This window comes from Malaclemys terrapin, chromosome 13, assembly GCF_027887155.1.
Source record: "Malaclemys terrapin pileata isolate rMalTer1 chromosome 13, rMalTer1.hap1, whole genome shotgun sequence".
NCBI classification, from domain to species: Eukaryota; Metazoa; Chordata; order Testudines; family Emydidae; genus Malaclemys; species Malaclemys terrapin.
The window spans coordinates 8,519,957-8,539,646 of NC_071517.1; the positions used below are offsets into that span (position 1 = coordinate 8,519,957).

The 19,690-nt window shown below is 41.5% G+C and overlaps 1 protein-coding gene across 4 annotated transcripts in view; it reads left to right on the forward strand.

Annotated features, from left to right (window-relative positions):
* Positions 1–245: 245 nt before the first annotated feature.
* Positions 246–19,690, forward strand: part of TEX2 (testis expressed 2) — a 112,744-nt gene continuing 93,299 nt past the window's right edge. The window contains exon 1 of one of the 4 annotated variants that reach the window (XM_054046841.1): positions 246–360. The gene's annotated coding sequence lies outside the window, so the exon portion shown is untranslated. Of the gene's footprint in view, positions 361–394; positions 549–19,690 lie in introns of those variants that run through there. The other 3 variants (XM_054046839.1, XM_054046842.1, XM_054046840.1) reach the window with 3 other exon arrangements.

The window sequence follows — 19,690 nt, forward strand, 5'->3', positions numbered from 1 at the left end:
TCACTACACTGGATCCAAGCTCCCTTCCCCATCCGCCCCACTACACTGGATCCAAGCTCCCCCATACACCCCACTACACTGGAACGCAGCTCCGCTCCACACCCCCATACACTGGGCCCCGCGTCCGGCGGGAGCGCCCCGCGCCGCGTCCCTGTGCCTTTAACAGCCAAGCTAATTGCCGCGGTAGGCCCAGCCCACCGCCAGGCCCGGATTGGCCGCGTCGCGTCAGGCAGCTCTGCCACCACCCCCTGCTCCTGCCGCCGCCGGGACTCGGGGCTGGCCTGGCAGCGAGGGACCGGGCAGGGCGACGCTGGAGCCACCCACACCCCGGGCAGAGCGGTACCATGAGCCGGCGCTAAGGTAAGAGGGGCAGGGCTGGCCCCCGTCCCCCGCCCCGGACTGGGCTCTCTACCGCCCTCCTTCCCGCTCCCACAGCTACAGCCTGCCGGGCGGGAGCGCCTGCTGCAGAGCCCCGGCTGAGGCGCTGGAGCCCGGCAGCCTCCTGCAGGCTCCGGGACTGGCCGAGGAGGAGCCCTCCGGCCTCGGAGGTAACAGTAGCCAGGCTGGGCCTACGCAGGGGAGGATACGCAGCTGCGCCTCCGGGGCGGCACATGGCAGGGTTGGGCGAGGGGGGCTCTGGGCAGCAACGTGTTTATTGGGCTGACAGGGCTCTGGCAGCGGTGGGGTGACAGGGTGACAGAGCCCCCCCCGCTGACTGGGGTGTCGGGGCTCTGGACAGCGGTGGGGTGACAGGGTGACAGAGCCCCCCCCCCGATGACTGGGGTGTCGGGGCTCTGGCAGCGGTGGGGTGACAGGGTGACAGAGCCCCCCCCGCTGACTGGGGTGTCGGGGCTCTGGCAGCGGTGGGGTGACAGGGTGACAGAGCCCCCCCCCCCGCTGACTGGGGTGTCGGGGCTCTGGCAGCGGTGGGGTGACAGGGTGACAGAGCCCCCCCCCCGATGACTGGGGTGTCGGGGCTCTGGGCAGCGGTGGGGTGACAGGGTGGCAGAGCCCCCCCCCGATGACTGGGGTGTCGGGGCTCTGGCAGCGGTGGGGTGACAGGGTGACAGAGCCCCCCCCCGATGACTGGGGTGTCGGGGCTCTGGGCAGCGGTGGGGTGACAGGGTGATGACGGGGGTAGCAGGGGGCTCGGCGCCAGGGTGTTTATTTGGGGGAGAGGATGGGGGAGTCTGGGTAACAGAGCTTGTATTGGGGCTCTGGGTTTCTCTAGGGTGTAGGGGACTCTGGGTGGAAGGATTTTTAGTAGGGTGGGGGGGGGGTCACTGTCAGGATTGTTGTAAGGGTCTGGGCTGGGTGTCTAAAGATCTGACTGTCAAGGGAACTTTAACGTGGTTGAGGGGGGTGGCAGTTGGAGGAGTGACCTTCCCGTCAAAATCCCCCTTTTGCCATGAGGCAGCCTAATCTATCGCTAGGTTATCTGTCCCCTTGTTCCTGTAGGAGACACGCATATTGATTGCAGCAGCGGAGTTGGGAGGAAGGCTGTCTCATGTCTGTCTCTGTAGCTTGTAGTAGCTGAAGCTCACAGGTAGCCAAGCCTGCGATGCAGGGAACAGCCCCAGCCGCAACAGGAGAGAGTACTTGAAGAACAGCCAGTTTTCATCCCGATATAGATTACGTTAGTCTGTACTTAATGTCACGTACGCTGCATGCCTGTATGCCACAGCTGAAAGCAGACTTAGCGAACGGTGCTTTATCACGTTTTTGTTTTATTTTCCACTTAATAGTAAGAGGGGTTGGATGGTTGCCTTCCGGTGAGCAATGCGCGGTTGTGGTCAGATATATCAGGATTGCCATTTTTTTTCGATTAGGTTGGATTCTGATCAGTTCAGATTCAGAAGTCAGTGGAGTTATTCCTGTTTTACACACCAATGTAACTGAAATTGGAATCTAGTCTGATACTAGTATTCAGTGGATATGTAACCTGACAAGAACACTGTTTAAATCTTAAAAACTATCCTATCTTAAAAACAAGTTTCCTGGCCTCTACTGTTAATAACCTTCAAATAATAATTGTTGAAACTTTGGAAAAAATTAATTTACTCTTCAATATTGGTTTTTTTTTTTGCTTTAGTGCTTTACTCTGTTCAGTAAAAGTGGGCTTTGTCCATTGCGCCTTCTGGTTCTCCTGCAATTAATTCTCAGAACTGCTATGTTAGTGTTCTTCCATTGACGTTCAGTGTTTAAATCCCAGGAAATTATTCTAGTTGGCATTAAAATTGGGTTTTGCAACTATATATATATCTATATAAAAATAAATAACAAAGTTCCCTTTAAACGTTTGGTGTAAACTTCTTGCTAGCGTATACCTGATCCACAAATGTGTTCTGAACCGTGGCTTGGATTCAGAAAAGCTTGCGGTAGCTTGGTGCCCAGCTCCCATTGAAATTCAGTTGGAATTGAGTGCCTAGCTCTCTTAATCACCTTTGTAAATCCCAATCCATAAAATCTATCTTCCTGTTTGCTTTGTCATACTTGTTTGTCTCCATACATGCCAATTTCACGATCTTGTTTGTATGGCTTAAAAAACCAAAACAACCACACAATGTCACTGGTTTGTTTTATACAATAAGTTATAACATTAACTGGAATTTAGAAAAATGTTATGTACTTTAAAAAGTGAAAATATTTGTGTAACTTCAGATTATTTTTAGAGTGAGTACTTGATCGCTCTTAAAAATAGAGTATTTGAGAAGTATAAGCGTTTTAATTTCAGCAGAAGAAAGTAAAGTTAAGGTTTTGTGGAATAAAGAAGTCAGCCTTTAAGTGTTTGTTGTGATATGCCATAATATATGAGGGGGGTTACATGTTTTGATTGACTTAAGACCTTATTCTGCAAGCTGATCCATTTGGGTGACCCCTCAATGGGCTTCTATGGAGGTAGTGGTCTGAATGGTTCTGATTGGCGGCTTAAATCTGCCTCTTTCTGTCAAGTTAAAAAAATCATAGTAGTATTATTACTTGGCTCTTGTCATGGGCCAAGAACTATTCTCATCCAAATCATATAATTAAATTTGACGTTTCAGGTGCAAAGTAAACATATTCTTTAACATATATAGAGAATATGGGGGAATATTTAATGAACACTGTTAACTACAATAGGTAAAAACAAACTTTTACGACATAATGTAAGTACCTTAGAATATTAAAAATGAAAGAATTTTAAAAATACACATTAATGATCTTTATTTATTTTATTTCTTTTGGCTAAAGAAGTCACTTTTATAGTTAGTTTCATATTCAGATATTTATCATATCAGTGTTTGAGTTTCAAATGCTACTAGAGAATATTTAGTTTTCTCTACACAACTGTTTAGATAGCTGTGGGATGATGTAGATAAAAAGATGTAATGAGTATGAAGTGAGACAGGCATTTTATACAGTTATGGACAGAAATATTTGATATGTTACATGGCAGTAAGGTGGGTTAGGGGCTTTACTAAAATTTGAAGAGAGCAATATGGAACAAATGAAGGGAGGTAGACAGTGAAGAGAACATAACATCAGGAGAAATATGTAGCAACATATTAGTCTACTGAAAAAGGTAATGATCAGGGAAAAGTGTAATTGTGTCCCCTTGTCCCTGCTCTAGATTTATAAACATTATATGCTAAAACCCTCCTGATAATCAATAACTGTGACTGTCAATACATCTGGACTCCAGCTCTCACCTCTCCACTCATTCAACCCCTTAGGTGAAATCTGGGAAAAGAGGTAAAGTCTTGTCGCATGCCCAGAAAGCCAACAACTTGGAGCTGTGTGAGACTTACTGAGGGCCGGTTGTGAGCCCAGTGATGAGCAAGCATAGAAGAAGATCATCTCTGCCCCCATGTGTTTGAAGTGGTGTGTGTTAGATTTAGAATGCAGACATATCCTACAGAGGTTGAAGGACCAAACTTCATTCTATTATAGTTCTTAATATGATACAGCTAGGTAAAAATGGAACTGAGGCCTAGTGGGATTTTAAATATGATGGAGTAGTTGGAGGAGCAGGCCTGGGGAGGAAAAGGACTAGCTCTGCATGCAAAATTAGCTTATTATTGAGGCATAGTTTAGTGGTTAAAAGACTGGGAGTCAGGAGATGTGGGTTCTGCTTTTGGCCCTGCTGCCAATGAGTTTGCAAGTCACTCAAATCTCAGCACCTCCATTTTCCCACAGATGAAATAATGATGGTTGTTTGCCAGCTTAATTAATGGATGCCTCTCAAGCACTCTGATATCCTTGAGCAGAAGATGGTATGATCCAAAATATTTTTTCTTCTTAAAAGCTGTAGAGCATCACGTGGTGCTTCAGGCAGGACAGTATATTGATGAGGGAAGTGAATAGAATAATGTAGGAATAGAGGGGTACAGTAAAAATAACTTAGTTCAGTGACCCCCTTGTAAGTATACACTGTTCTAGGAGGGAATGATTTCTACTTTGCGTATTCAGCAGGAAAGACAAGACTAAAGGATGGAAATGTAGAAGGATTTTATGGAAAATGTTAGGAAGAAGCTGAATATACTGCAGGTCAGGAGTGTTAGGCTTTGTAATTCAGAGGGCAGATGAAGGAAGTAAGAGGGCAGGGTTGGCTCTACCCCTGTAGGTAGTGAGAGATTCTTCCTATGAAAGTCTAAACCTTGATCTAGTATAACTCTTAGTAGTGTTTGGCGATCCCAGATTTGCAACTCTGTATGTTCAGCTGACCTTATTCATGTTGCCACCAGTTGGAGATAGAATGCAAAATGACAATGTTCTGACGGAGAAATGACAACTGTAAATTTATCTCCTTTGATATTTATATGGCACTAATCATGGCCTTAATCTATCTGGCCTTTTCAGATTTAAAATTTTCAGCTGCATATTAAACCTGTGGTTTCTTTTGCTTAAACTTTCACTTATGCCCCCTGAAAACAGTCACTTGATTTGATCACTTCAGTTTAACACACTCTCTGTATTACTTTGTGTGTATGCAGACAGGAAATTACATTAATAAGCACCTTTCATTCTGTAGCATTTATATGTACCTAAACCTGGCACCATTGAGATGTAGGCATCTCTGGAGTGGAGAGTGCAATAATCTCTGCAATGACAAAGAATACTTTTAACACTGGTTTTTAAATCCTTAGTAGAAAAATCCCACATTTAATAAATCACCTAGTACTAACTACCTCAGTAGGATGAAATGATTAGTTAATTCTCTTGGAATTTGAGTCTGGTTTTGTAGCATCAATCTGCTTCAAACAAACCTGTATTTTAGACTTGTTAAGCTACCTGTTTGGTCACTGTATTGTACCTGTTTTCCTCCTTCCTTTCTACATTATATTAGTTTTTATTGGGTAGTAAAGAAATATCGAATTTATTTAAGTGATGCTGTGTTTGTTGACTATAGTAGCTTGCTTATTGAGAGCAATAGGATTGACTTTCCACCACATGACTATAGAACAGAATTAGCTATTTCAGTTTTCAGATAGAGAGGTAAACATGAAAACTTTCCTGAATCAGGGTCTTTATTATATAAACACTTGAAAGTGCTGAAGTCCCACTGAACGTATCCCCTTGTTTTCGTGGAAGCCTCTACCTGTTAACTTAGCACAGTCAATAGGTTTAAAGCAGAGGGTTTATCTCTATAATTAGATATTCAGACAACCCAAAACAATGCTGGTTTAAAGCGAAGCTCTTACCAATAAAGTTAGGAAACTTTTTGGTTGTATTGGTTAAGATCCCATTCCAGTTTAAGACTGTGGCATAGTGGTTAGATTAGGAACTGGAACATTTGAAGGTCAGAGGAGCCCAAGTTACTTAATCTTTCTATGCCTTAGCTTGCTCATGGCAATAATAATACATGGAATGTTGTGAGACTTAACTTTATCTGCTTGTGATCCTTAAATCAAAGCTGCTAGAGAAACAACCACAGGCTTTTTTACCCTCCCCTCTCTCAATATATTTGATTAAAACCGGAGTTAGCAACTTTCCATGTCCTTATATGCCTCTTTTTCTAAATCCCTTGTTCTTAGAATAGAGTTGAAAGCAAATGGGACAACATCTTGCATACTGTAAGTATGTGATGAGATGAAGCTCTTGGACAGCCAGGAGCGAGGGAAAGAGAGTGATTGTCAGGATGGGCTGTCAGTCACCCAAGAGACGGAAGAAACTTTCCCTTCTCTGCAAACATATTTTTTATTAAAGATTTTGGGGTTTTTTTTTTGCTTTTCAATATAAACATCACAATATTAAATGCTAATTATAAGTTCATAATGCTCATTTTTTCCTATGCTGTATGTTACAGATGGTAATGTACATATGCAAAAAAACGTTTTAGTTTCTTTAATATTTAACAATAAAATCCAACTGGCAAAAAAATGTATTGTTGTCTGGCAGGTGAAAGTAATTACTGGAGGTTATGCTTAAGTTCTCCCAGAAGAGCCAAAGCCATATTGCAGTCTCTGACACAGAGCTACTTTATGTTAGCATTGAGTTCCAATAAATTCTGAGCATTCTAATGCAGCAAAAATTTTCTGACAAAATCGAAGTATGCCTGGCATGGTGTGACAGATTGTATCAGATCATTTTCATAGTACCATATTTACATGTCTTATTGTTTAGCAAAATAATTAAGGAGTGTCGTCTTCCTCTTCAGTTTGGTGCTGTAGAGTGAGGCTGTTAGAGGATAACACCTGAATTTTCCAGAAGTGTCTGCTTATATTGGATGTCTAATCTGATGCTTTGTGGCCTCCTTTTAACAGTTACTTAGCATGTGCACTCCCATTTACTTTAATTGGAGTTGCTTGTGGTCAGCACCCTGAAAATGAAGTCCAAGTGTCCCAAGTTGGGTGCTCAAAACTTGAGATACCCAAAGTCAGAGGTTGGTTTTGAAAAATGTCTTAAATGGATTATTGCTGGACCATATTCAGTCTTCTCCCAACCAGAAGATACTGAAAAGTCTGAAATACAGCAGAAAATTATTTGGGAACAAAATGGGGCTGGATGGTTGAATAATTTCTTGTGAAGGGATGAATAGTGCCAGTCTTGTATGTAGTTTGCAGAGATGGTCCCTAACCTGCAGAGTTGAAATCTAAACTTGCTGCAAGTCTGGTGGTAGTCAGATCAGATCTAGAGGTCTGGTTTGAGTTTATCATTAATACCTTGGAGGAGGTAGGAGAATGAGATTGGGAAAAGAGGGCAATTTAAGCCTCAATTTCTTCCCCTCCTGGATCTCCCAACTCCCATCCCTATATGTTAACTGCAAGACCATTCTTTCTCTCTATTGCACCTTAATTCTTTTAAAATATTGTTTTGCTGCAAAAAGTACAGGCCAATATACTGCTCTCTGAGTCAGTGTTTTAGATGAGAAGAGATGACTCTGAAGGACAGATAATAAAATATAATAAACATTGGCATTTTTCCCTTAAAGCCCAGAAGGGTGGTATAGATCAGAGGTTTTCAAAATTAATTGCTCCTTCTGATAACAAAAATTATTATAGGACTCTAGGAAGGGGGACTGAAGCCTGAGCCTGCCCAAGTCCTGCCACCTGGGGTGGGGGAGGGGGAACGGAAAGCCAAAGCCCCACTGCCCCAGGTCGAGGGGCCAAAGCCCAAGGGCTTCAGCCCCAGGCAGGGGGCCTGTAACCTTAGCCCTGGTGCCCAGGACTGAAGCCCTCAGGCTTGGCTTTGTCCCTGGGCCCCAGTAAGTCTAAGTGAGCCCTGGTGACCCCATTAAAATGTGGCTGCAGAGGACTAGGAATCAAGATAACTGGGATTTATTTTAGGCCTGTCTCCAGAGTTGGGGCAAGTTTCCTTAGTTTAAATTATGTTTCACACCGTCTTGGCAGAATTGTTGAGATCTGATTCATGTTTGTGAAGTGCTTTGAAATTGTACTTCTAGCCCCTTGCATCCAAAGTACTAGAACTTTCATAAATGTAGCCTATCATTCATGGTGTGAAATTAATAATGTAATGCAATAATGTAGTTTTTGTTCTGTTATGATTCAGAAATGGGAATTAATGTTGGGGAATTAAAAAGTCCATGTTTTGGCAGCCATATGAAAGAATTATGCTTTGGGGGAAAATATACTTACATCCTTGGAATGGTGCTAGTTTGATAAAATAATATTTCATATATAATGCTGAAACCAGATAGTATGAAAGTTGTAAGCTGGGTTTGGGTTTACTCCTTTTTCACCCTTTTCTGCCTAGGATTTGCAGTATATAATATATATGATTGTCCACTCTTTAGAAACCCCTCTGAACACCAACACATATCTCTGTGATTTAAAGATTGAAGAATTCATCCTCTGGCTGAGATCTAAAGCCACAGTCCAGACAATTGAGTCCTTTTAAAAACAAAACAAAAAAACCCACACCACTGCCACCATACGAACTTTATTTTAAGTGGAGCACTTCTAGCCCACAGTGGCCTGGCCACATTCCAGGTCAGGTAATTCCATTTTGCCTCCTTAATGTCCCCCTGCAATTTCAATTGACTGGTGTTCTTCACTTTCTGTCCCAACTCTGTTGCATAGTGTTGCTTGTGTTCCACCTCAGGGGTAAATGCATTTCAGTGGTGGATGTAATGATCCTTACGTATCTCTTGCTGTCTTCATAGCTGGGTTGTTAGACCTGATAAGCTAATCTTTGTAAAGAGCTTTGCAGTTCTTGCACTGAATTTCCATAGCTCTTTGGGTGTCCTTTTTACTTTTTTTTTTTTTTTTTTTTTAAACTTTATGACTTCATAGCTAGGATTGAAATATTTAAAAAAAATGGGGATGAAAGGGAAATAGTCCTATGATTGAATATTAATCCTTCGGTAGCTGTGAATTGAATAAAATATTTATTAATAAAGGTTTCATTGTGTCTTTAATAGACATCCTGAACAAATACCCTAGCTGTCCCTGCAGTACCATTATACTATATTTTGTGAATATATATGAAAACAGTGCAGCTATTATATGCATAATTTCCAAAGCATCACAAGAAAGATACTTAGAGGAAAAGGACTAGCTCTGCGTGCAAAGTGATTGTCATTTATTGCTCATTGCTTTTTGGTGACAATAGGCCTAGTTCTGCAAAGTACTTAGTGACTCATAGAATCTTATAAGCACGCTAACGTACCATGCACAGCAATTTTTTGCATCGGGGCCATATACATTAATTGCCTGAAAATACTATTTCAGGGGTCGGCAACGTTCGGCACACGGCTCGCCAGGGTAAACCCTAGCAGGGTGGGCCAGTTTATTTACCTGCTGACGCGGCAGGTTCGGCCGATCGTGGCCCCCACTGGCCGCGGTTCACTTTCCTGGGCCAATGGGGGCGGCGGGAAGCGGCGCGGGTGAGGGATGCGCGGGAAGCGGCTTCCCGCTGCCCCCATTGGCCTGGGATGGTGAACCGCGGCCAGTGGGGGCCATGATCGGCTGAACCTGCCGCGTCAGCAGGTAAATAAACTGGCCCGGCCCGCCAGGGTGCTTATCCTGGCGAGCTGCGTGCTGAATGTTGCCGACCCCTGTACTATTTTTTAAAATGCCACATTTATAAGAGCAGAAACAGTATTTAACTGTAAGAACTTCTGTTATTTCTGCCATTCTATGCCTTTAAAATGTGCAGAGCTAAATTAATACTTAAGAAACAAAACAACAACCCCTAAAAATCTGTGCTCCTCTGAGACCTTGTATGCCAACTTTCAGCCTGGGGCAGACTTTTTTTTTTTTTTTTTTTTTTTAAATGTCTAAGTTATACAACTCTGGAACCGGATCTGGGCTTGTAATGGAAATGCCAACAGACGCTTAACTATAGGAATGTTAACAGTGAGTAAACCCCTGTATCTTGAATGCTACTTTACTGTACTTCTGGCCAGTGACCTTGGCTTTTATTCTCTCCCTGGTACTTCTTTTTTACTTCTTCTTGTGACTAGATTCCATAGTGATTATAATTAGTGAATATACTGTGTGTGATTTGACAGCCCTTTCAAGTTCTCTGGTACCCATTCTGTGGATCAACACGGGTAGTGGCACTGCAACCTTTCTTTCCACACCTTCTAGGCAAAATGCCTATTGGTGACCTAGCAAGACCACTTTTAGCAATGAGTAGGTAGTTCAGTCTGCATGGTCCATTCACATCTCATGCTGTTGAGGCTGCGATGAAGGACTGATGTCAGTTGTGGTCACTCTTGTGACATGGACACTATCTACCAAGAACTGTATGGAAACATAGTTATTATATTTAGGATGGCTGTTCCATCGCCTACACTACACTTTTAGTCACTGTTGACTTGTGATGGACGGATATGAGGTGAAAGTTACTGTATTCCATGAGCAGTCTCCCTTCCCCCTAAAAAAAAAAAAGGGGGGGGGAGGGGGAGTTATTCACTTCCCTTCTTGTTTTGTTGGAAATGGGACTTTGTTAAAGAGACCTGACAATAATGGATGACATCCTCAGATTTCAGTCAGTGCTGCTGTGTTATCTGGTGCTGCAAGGCAACTGTTGCTGCCACCTGTGCACATCCCCCCCCCCCCCCAGTTTGGCTCAGCAATTAATAGTCTTATAGAAACAACCACACCCCTGGTGCACAGAGATGTATGAGTAGATAGCTTTAACAGCACATCTACCAACTAGAGTAATTTTTATGAGCTCTACATTAGAACATTTTATGGTAGATTGCATACATGGCAATATGTATCAAAGTCTGAATGGCCTGTATAATATACATAGGGTAATTGAACAAGGCAGGATGTAGATCTAAGACAATTATTTTATATTGCCCTTTGGAGTCCATCTGGTGGCTTTTGCTGTTCTTTAACTTATTGCCAGGCAAATCAAGACATAAAATAACTAATGTTTTCTCAGCACTGCTTTTAATTACATAGTATTTCTACTGGGGGTAGGGGAAGAAAACCAGTGGGATGTATTAGATCGGATGAAAGCTATCAAGTAGCTGAGGCCCTAGGTTTGACCCAGTTTCTTGTAATACTGATTATTTTTCCTGCACTGTAGATCTTCATGGCACTTTACAGGCAGATGTACGAGAGGCGTGATCTTACATAGTCCTGAGTGCCAAATGTGCCACTAACTTGAATGAGAGTTGAAGGCTCAGTACTTCTCAGGATTGGACCCAGGGTAATTGGCTGCCAATGAGTCAATGTGGCTAATCATATGAGTAAGGACTGTTGGTGCAAGTAAGGCTTTGCAGGTTCAGTCTCAAGTTAGACTATATAAAATATTGGCAATGAAGGGGAAACAGGAACTTGCATACATGGTAGCTGATCTTAGATAGTAGAACAGTGATTTTAATACATTATTAGCACTGTGACTGCTGCAGACAAACAGGGAAGTAGGGTACATATTCCCACCTACAATCTTTTATTTTCAACTGTATAGTTGTCCTCTGTAGGGTCATGGAGACCATTAGGTTGATTAACATTTTCAAAATGAAATCTGCCTACATGTTTTACAGCTCCATATGTAGCCAGTCAGAATTCAGAATATGAGCATCTTCTTAATGTAGCAGCCTAGAGGAATGATTTGATTTGGGAGGATTGGATAGTAGCTCTCTATGCTGACTTAGGTCCATTTTCTAGTAAAATAAGGGGATCTAGATCTGTTTCACTGTATGTTTGTACCTTACATGTATTTGACTGGAGCCAGGACATACAGTGGAAAACAATTGCCCTCTGAGTTGAGGGAGGAGGTAGTGTGTGCATAAAATGGTTGGCTATGTGGCTCCGAGCATTATTGCCCATTGGAAGCCACCTCTTCACCTGAGGGGCAAGAGTACTTTTGGTGAGTGCTGAAAATTCCAGTAAGTATCTAATTTATTTAAACCCTTCAATGAGCTTTGTTTTTAATTTTCCCTTTAACTTCCTGACCCTGCTTTGTAATGGAGAAGACCCATGCTGAGATGGATCATGTAGCTGAGAGAAGAGAGCAACAGTTGCAGGAAAGAAAACATAGCTTCCCCTCTCCTTACCACTGCAATTTTCTTCTTGGAGCCGCTGTAATCACATATGATGTGAAACTCCGCGTGGGATGTCACCAGTGTTCTGGCCATTGAGAAAGGGGAACAGTGGGAGGGTGATTTTTATCAGTCCAACAATAATTGTCATCTTGACTATGGGGATTTCTGCCAGTCAGGTCATGAGCAATATAGTGCCTGCTAGTCTTTCATAATTTGAACCGATTTATTCAAAGTGGATAGCAAAGCTGCATTTGTTCAATCCTTCAAATGCACAGAGCTAGCTGCTGTGGTTTACTGTGTTGATTGTATTAAAATCTTGTGCTGCACCCTCAGTTCCAGCGGATTTCAGCCTGCTCAGCACCTGGTAGATGCTCTCTGTAATCAGCCTCACCATGTTGCCTTTTCAGTAAACATGCAGTATACAAAAATGTTTTTGGAATTAGGAGTTATTATGCAAGTGCCCTAGCCTATTACTGAACTGTAATATCTCCTAATATAACACACTGTCCTAAGGCTATTACCCCACACCTTGCTCAAAACATGAAGTTGAGGTACACAAACGGAACAGAGAAATTCATACCAGTTCTGAGTATTGGTCCATCTTGTCTAGTATCCTGTCTTTGACAGTGACCAGCATCTGTCTTTAGAGGAAGGTGCATGAAACCCTATAGTGGAATAATCTGCCCACAGGAAAGTTTCTTGCTAATTCCTGTTGGCTAGCAGTTGGGTTTATACACTGAAACATTTTGTTTTTATTTGCATTTTTTAAAAAATGCTATCTACAGTAAATATGGATGTGTTTATCTATATGTGTCCAGTCCTTCTCTGAATCCTACTGAGCTCTTGGCCTCAATGCTGTCTAGTGACAAGGAGTTCCATGGGCTAATTATGCACTGTGTAAAAAATGTACTGCCTTTGTAATGACTCCAATTGTTACAGTTGCTTCAGCGCTGTGCTCTTTGGTTTCTTAGTGGTGTCTCTTAAGAGTGGAGCCCACAATCTCTTTGGTCCACAAAGTGCTTGCACCACTCTTATATACAAGATTCTCTCCCAAAAGTATTACAGTCCTAATGTTTTATTTTGATTTGAGCATATAAAAGATTCCTATCTCAGAATTAATAAAACAAATAACTATGGAATTTGGGCAGATTATTGAAACAAAATAAACTTAATACTAAGATACAAATAAAAACATTCTCAGTAAATGAAAGGAATTTAACATTAGTCCCATTACTTGGGGCCCAATGGAGGGATGCTAAAACTAGCAAACATTACAGTACAAGGCATATTGATCATAGTGGCTATTTTTTCTTTGTCTCTGACAGTTTGCTACCACTTCCTGCCACCTTACTTAGGATACTGGGGTGGGGAGGTGTTAAATGTCATGTGTTTTCTTGGTTCCTAAAGAAGAAATGTCATTTTCTGGGTGATAGGCAAGGCAGCAGTTTTTCATGAATAGGCATTGTTTCTTAATTTCAACATCCCACCACATTTGCTGATAGTGGAGAGTGTTTGACAATAGAGAACTTTAATCTTCAGGCAAAGTAAGTGCTGAAGACTGGTTTAATATCTACCAGTTCCCCTGAGCTTCCTCTTCAGCATCTTGTTCTCTCCCCTGGCTTAGTTTATACTAAGGCGTGAACCACAGCATGCATATTATAGTGATGGATACCATAGACCTACCTATCAATCTAGGTTTGTTTATTAACTTCCCCCGATGACACCTAAAAACTGAATAGGACTGGTCAAATTGTGCTGCTGATTTCATTAGCATTTAATTTAGACTAGTAACTGTTAGTGAAAATCCTCAACTATAAAACCTAACTTCAGGTAGCAACTGAATGTTAGCCCTGACCTGCAACCAGGACCAATTAACAATTCTAATACTACCAATACAAAAGATTAGGAATCATAAGTACAACTAAATCAGTTTGATGTCTGGAATGTTGTCTAAATCCCAAGTTCATATCTTGGTTTCACATTGTTTGTGAAGTACTATTAAATATGCATTTATGAACCCACTAAATAAGACAGGATCCCTGATCAGATTTGCTTTCAGTGAGATTTAGACTCTTGAATTTTTTTTACCATAAATTTTAATTTTCTTGTTAAACTGTCATACTTTATTGGGGTCCTCCACAGAGCTGGCTTTATCCTCCTTGTTTGGAGCAACATCCTCATTTAAAACCAGCACTGTTCAAAAGCACTGAAAACTTGTATAATAAAGGCATATGACAATAGACCAGAAAATTTCGGATTTCTGACCTAAGCAACAAATTATATTCGGAATTATTTTAGTATCTGTCCCTAATCAGGTCTGTAACAGGTTTTTTTTTTTTTTTTTTTAAGTAGAATTCCTGTCTTAAAACTATATGTTGTGATGAGCAACAGTAAGGAGTGCCCCATAGAGAGATCCTGTTTTTAATTGTGCTGTTTAGCATTTTTAATGTTTCAAAATGGTTAGTTACCCGTAGTTTTGAGTTTTACATGTTTTTACGAGTTTATAGTAATCTAGGCTGAGAATTGTATATTCCACATTTTGAATTAAAAACTAAAGGAACATTACTTGGAAATATTGTTTAAGAGTAGAATACTAATGATTTGCTACTGGGTTATATTTAAAGGCCAGCGCTTGCAAACCCTTACTCGTGTGAGTAATCCTCAGACAAGAAGGCCCACTGATGGACCTCTTTGGTCCTTATTGCGTGAGTGACTGCAAGTTTTGCATAAGAATGCGCTTGGAAGAGCTATCCCTACATTAAGAAACTTGGGGTTTGTCTACACTGGCACTTAGTCGGCAAAACGTTTGTCATTCAGAGGTGTTTAAAAACAAAAAAACAACAAAAAACACCCCCCTGAATGAGAGAAGTTTTACCAACCAAAAGCGCCGGTGTGAACAGCGCTTTGTCAGCAGGAGCGCTGTCCTGCCGACAAAGCCGCTGCTGCTTGTGTGGGTTGGAAGATTTTTGTCAGCAGGAGAGCTCTCTGACAAACAGCAGCTACGCTGTGTGCCATTTAGCATCATGGCTGTAGCGGCACAGCCGTATTGCTAAAAGCCTCAGTGTAGCCATAGCCTCAGACTTTCTAGCACAGCTGGAGGGATACATCTGCATGATCATACACTTTCTTATATCTTGTTAATTTACCTAGGCCGTAAATATGTATTGATTTTTTTATTGGAGTTTTTGTTGGTGTTCTTTCCTGGTTAATTTGTTGTCAAAGTCCCAGTTTGAATGCTATTTTTAGGTGATCTAACAATTTGCTGCTTTAAAGTAGAGCCAAAGTGTGTGCTGGCTCCCCACTCATCTCTCAGTGTAACCCCATAGATATTGAAATAGTTATTAGGGGCATCAGATCAGAATTTGTGCCCTCTTTGGCACACTAACTGGAACATGATAGTCTAAATTGTGTTTTTCTACCCGTTGGTTCCTCTGTGCCTCTTCACACACCAGTGGGGGGGGAAAAAATCAGGTCTTTATTTGTGGGCTAGCATAGAGTTAAAAGGATTTAAAGATAAGTTGTTAATTTTCTATACAGGTGAGATGATCGCTATGGAAAGCTTTATCCTCTCTGGTTATATTGCAAGATCCTTTGCCCTACCTTGCTTTAGGGTTATTAGATTGGTGGCTTTTTGCTTGGCTTCGTGGGAAGGGAGAGCAAAGGTTATTGTGTGTCTGTTCAGATGCTTCTTTCACCTGTGATTCTCCCTGAGATCTGTGCTGATCTTGGCACCTCTGCTGTTTTGGGCAGCAGAACTCTGGTCTACGCTACCAACTTGCATCAGTATAACTGCGTCATGGATTTTCTGCACCCCTGAGTGACATTGTTATACCAGCCTAACCCCTGGCGTAGATAGCGCTATGTTGACAGGAAGGCTTCTCCCGTTGACATAGCTGTCCCCTATCGGGGAGATGAAGTACTACGCTGACAGGAGAAGCCCTCCTGTTGGCATAAGCAGCATCTTCATTAAATGCTGCAGTGGTGCAGCTGCAGCACTGTAAGTGTAGACCAGCTCTGAGCCTCATTTGCTGAAGTGGGGTGGGGGGACGTGAGAATGAGAAGGGAAGGCAAAGTCCATCTCTCCAGCACAATAGTTCAAAAGAAATTCCCTGGATGGAAATGTTCTTGTCCCCTACATGGTGAGGGAAGAATCAAGTAGCAGAAAGGCAGGTGGCCCCTTAGCTCACATGCACAACTAGGTTGACGCAAGTCATCGACTTAGGTTGACCAACTTTGTAGTGTAGATCAGGTGACAGGGCCAGAACTTGGGAAATCCTGGCCCACTAGACCATTGGTTCCCAAATTGTGGGCCATGGACTATGGAGAGCTGGCTGGTCATATGGTGCTGACTTTTCTCATTTCCAGCTGCCAAATCACATTAAAAGGCTAAGAATCCATTAAATACTTTTCTATAATTACTTTTTCATGTAAGCCATTGCAGTAGCTGCCACAAGGATATGAATGAGAGGAGACATGGCTCATCCAATAATGAATGGGAGAAAAGGTATTCACTAGACAATTTCTTGTTAAATTACTGTCAGCGCTAGGAACAAATTCGAGAACGCTTGCTCAGGAAGACATGACCTCCAGGTTTGCTTATGTTTTCTCTGTCCTATCTTGAGATGTATGGCTTGCATTTATTGAAGACCAGTTTAGTTTTTTCTCCCTCCCCACCCCCACCCCCAGGTGAGGCAGGAATAACCTTTTGTGATTCATAAACCCTTTGGCAGCAATGACCCATGTTAACTGATGCAGTAGCTACTGCTTGTCTGTTTTCAGGGCCTTCATGTTTGGAGTGGGATTGTTAGAACTGCATGGTATTGTGTAGCTAAACCCACAAAAACTGTAGGAACCAGGATGATGATAGCCCATTTAATACAACCTTGGCTTTTCTTTCAGTCAAACTGTGAATGAAAGTTTAACCCACCTATGACAAATAATTACAAATTGAGGGACGCATTTCTACAAGGAGGATGGCAGATACTCTGATTGAAATTAAGGGGAGTTTGCTTGACTGAGGATGACAGCATGTGGGCCATAGTTAATCAGTGGTAGTGCTTGTGAGGGGCAGACAAGCGGCATTTGGTGCACTGTGTGTGTCTATGACTCATGGGTTATAGCTGACCATCACTTACCTTGGTTCATTAGAGATTGAGAGCAAAGAGATTCTCCCTGCCTCTTCCTCCCACCCCCATTTTCCTTTACCTCTGTGATTTCTTAAAATAGGTTTATAGTGTAAAATATGTGAATTCCAAATTGCACTAACCTACAAAGAAGCTACTGGGCTGGTACTGTCTTTCTCTAATGATTGAGCAGCAACTCTTTTTAGATTACTACCTCGCTGCCTAGGAGGGTGCATCCTGTGCAATTCTGTTCTCTGATTGTTAATCACACAGATTTGTAGATGGTTCTGTAAATGTGGTTTTTAGTTCACAAAAATAAATAAACCCTTAGAACAACCTTTTTGGAAATGTTTAACTGAAAAAAATGAATGGAATATGTCTTGTCATCAGATATAAAAGAGCCTTAAAATACTAATCCTGCAGTTTGATAATCCTCTGAATGGCATTAAATCAGAATTATGATTATAAATGTAAAATATGAAAAAATGTAAGTTAATAGTTTTCTTCTTCTGAAGAAGAATAACAACAGACAAGGAGGCAAATCTCCTTAGGAGGCACGTGAGGGCACTTGTGTGGTTAAGAATAACTGTTGAGCAAAGACCATGTTTGGTGTAATCTGAGTTACGGCTTGCAAAGCTGTAGTTCCATGGCTTTTTTTCAGTGACCTTTCATATTTGAACTCTGGGTCCCCTAGAGTAAAAAGTTAGTGACTAATCCAGTGCTGCTCATTTTTATTTGTAGTTTCTTGTTGCTGTTAACTCCCGTTCTTTTAAATCATGTCCGTTACACTATTCTTTTTATTCCTGTATGTGGAGACCTCTTTCCTAGTTTTTTAGTAGTTTTCAATTTGTGAAAGTTAGACATCTTGAGTTATATTTTGCCCTGGCTTACTCAGTGGGCAAACCATTATTGTTAATGGGGTTGGCTGATTAGTAAATAGGGTCAGAATTTGATCTCTGTATATTGTATATTTTTAAATGGCAAATATAAGAAAAGATTTGAGGTGGATAGTAGCACATGCTTTTTGGAAGAAAAACAATTTTTGTATAAAATAAAAGATTTATGAGCAAGTGCAGGTGGCATTAGACTGATTAGTCTGTTTCAGTATAATCTGTAAGTATGTTTTTTTTAAAAAGTGAAACTGAAATTTAAGAGTTTTGCTCTATTATGTAAATCTCTTGGGAGGGAGGGGGAAATACTTGTGTATTCTCACCTAGAGGTAGCTTCACCTTGGTGACCAAGAATCAGAACTGAATAAAATAAAGCTGGTTATAATACAGTTTGGAGACTGTTAGGCTTTGCTTTTTAAAATTTTAAATCCAAAATGGACATTCTATCCTTTCTTGGTTTTTCTATTGGACACTTCAACAAATAAAAAGCTTTTACAACATCCTTTAATTTAATCACTGATGCAGGCAGCCCTGTCAACCATAGACTAATCCACTGAAGTTTGAAATAATCTTTCATCAGATTAAAGAGGAGCTGATTGTTTGCTCTTTACAACTCGTTCTCCTGTACAATAAAGTTCCGCGCACCACGGTACTTACCCCATCCTGCATCACTAAGAAGATTTCACTTTAGTTTATACCTACATTTTGTGTTTAATCTCTTCATATTTTGTTTTTGTACTAGAGTAAATATCTAATACTGGTAGCTCTCTCCGTCTGCAGAACACTTTTCAAGCACTAACGAATCCCACATATGCCCCTGTGAGGTAGGTTCATTAATATCATCCCCATTTTAGGGAAGTAAGGCAAGCTAAGTGACTTGCTCAAGCCCTGTAAGGGCCTGCCTGGACTAGCATAAAAGTGTGTATGAGAGAAACGTTAGCTGGTCAAGTTCCACACTATGGGGAGCATAATGTTCACTTCAACCAGTTAATGTGTTTAAAATACGACTTGCCCTCTCTATGCTAACTTTTGTAAAAATACTGTCTTATCCTATGTAAATCCTCAGGAAGTTGGGATCAGAGCCATTCCTGTGGTCAATCCACTAGATAGACAATACCTCTCCCTCAAAATGTATTGTCAATCCATTACTGCAGGGGATCTCAAACTTTTTCAGTGTGGTCCACATTTGAATAGTTGGTTCCCAGGTTCACAGCTCCTTGGCAGCCCATGGCTTTGAAGGGCCCCAGATCTGGGGTGGCCCAGCAGGCAAACTGTCCTGGAGCCAGAGCTCCATTCCCTTTCACAGAGAACTTCAGGACTTCCGATTTCCATTCTAAAGTTGAACAAAATTAAATTCTGAAATATCATAATCCTCTGTGAAATGGGATTACCTTTCTACGCCCAGCTCTAGTTGCTATATTGTTGTCATTCTTTGTAAGGTACTATGTTTACGTTTTATTTTTCATCTCTGATTTACAATTTCTTTAAAACTTAAGGGAATTTACACAAAGAACTTCATTTAGTGTTAGCTAAATTTGCTTTGTTCTACTTTAATAACGTGTTCACCCAATGCTGGAAAGCTAAGAAAAACAGTGTTTGAGGAACATGTGATTGAAGTAGAATAAAGCAAATTTAGCTAACACTAAATGAAGTTCTTCGTATGAATTTAGAAATACTTATAAAGGCCTCTAGTACAGTGTTACCTGCACTAAAGCTCACTAGGGGCGACTCTC